This window comes from Orycteropus afer, unplaced genomic scaffold (genome assembly GCF_000298275.1).
Source record: "Orycteropus afer afer isolate SDZICR_OR568_19922 unplaced genomic scaffold, OryAfe1.0 scaffold00049, whole genome shotgun sequence".
Classification (NCBI taxonomy): Eukaryota; Metazoa; Chordata; class Mammalia; order Tubulidentata; family Orycteropodidae; genus Orycteropus; species Orycteropus afer.
This window is the reverse complement of record NW_006921636.1, coordinates 13910307-13911750: the sequence shown is the minus strand read 5'-3', so window position 1 is coordinate 13911750 and position 1444 is coordinate 13910307.

Here is a 1444-nt window from a genome sequence, read left to right as displayed (position 1 = left end):
TTCTGGTTAGCAGTCAAGTGCCTTAACCCACTATGCCACCAGAGCTCCTGAATCTGTTAGAGGCTAAAATTTGAGTCCAACATTATTTTTTTTGGCCAAACTATTCGCCCTTTTTGATGTACTGGCAGTCATAGATGATGTTTGCCTAGATCTTTAAGCCATGAATTCATGGTTTTAGACAAAAAAGTCTATTGCAGTTATTAATGTTGCCTTGTTCTCAGATCCAATACTGAGTTGTTTTTTTTTCTTTCCAAATTTTATCGTGATTTGGGTGAAAGTTCACAGAGCAAATCCATGTCTTCTGAGTTCTTGTCAATCAACCCTAATACCAGCTTCCTAGCTTTCTGGTATGGTAAGATTTCCAGGCTCATCGAGTAAGTTTCTAGCCCAAGACCTGGGATCAGCCATTTCTCCAACTATTCTTAGTTGGAAATGGTATTTTGCAACCACAGTCTGGGTCTTTGGGGTGCTCACGGCTACTAGTTTGGTCATAGGCCTTGGTGGACAGAGCTGGGAAACCATTGTCTGGTTTTCCCTCTGGCCACCAAGATCATGCTACCTTCTGGTCATCTGAATAATCTTTTTACATTAAACATCCCCTCAACCCTATGTCAGTGCAGTCATTTTGAATCCTCTGACCATCTTAGTTGTCTTCCAGTCTGCTGGTGTGTGAATGTCTATCTCTTCCACGGAGTGGAGCCCACTAATGTACGCAGCACTCCAGGTGTCCTATAACCCTTACAGGCAAAGCAGTACAGCAGCCTCCCTGCCCTCTTTTGGCAAAGAGGTGAGGGGTTTAAAAGGAAACTAAGAATCTTGTGTGATCTCTTTCCTGCACCAGCAGAGGGTTTAAACCAGATAATGTATTGTTAAATTCAGAGCCTAAATGTCAGTGATTGTAGAGCACACAACAGCACTGTAGTTGTAAGGAGCAAACAAGATCTTCAATTACAGTTTCATCTCCCTTTGCCATAGATGACATTGTCTGCAGACCAAGCAGGAACTCAAGCCCAGGATGCAGTGTGTCTATGATTATAATAAGGTGATAGCCCTCATACGTGTTTTCAGGAAGTGGCAGCCTGGAGTCACCATGGCCCAAACTCACATTCAATAAACACTTATTAAGGGCCAAATGGGTGTGTAGTAGGGGGCTCTGATGGTGTAATGGTTAAGGCATTGGCTGCTAACTAAAAGGTTAGCGGTTTGAACCCACCGGCTCCTTTTTTGGGGGCTGGGGTAATTGGTTAAACTGTTGTCAGGAATACTGACTTTCTCCCCATTCTACCTTCATAAACAGGAGGGCATTTCCCATCCTTTGAGTTTTGGGTCTATAGCATTTTTTTTTTTTTTTTTTTTATTTGGGTGAAGATTTACAGAGCAATTCACTTTCTATACAGCAGCTCACATACACTTTGACTCAGGACATTGACTACAATTTACCACA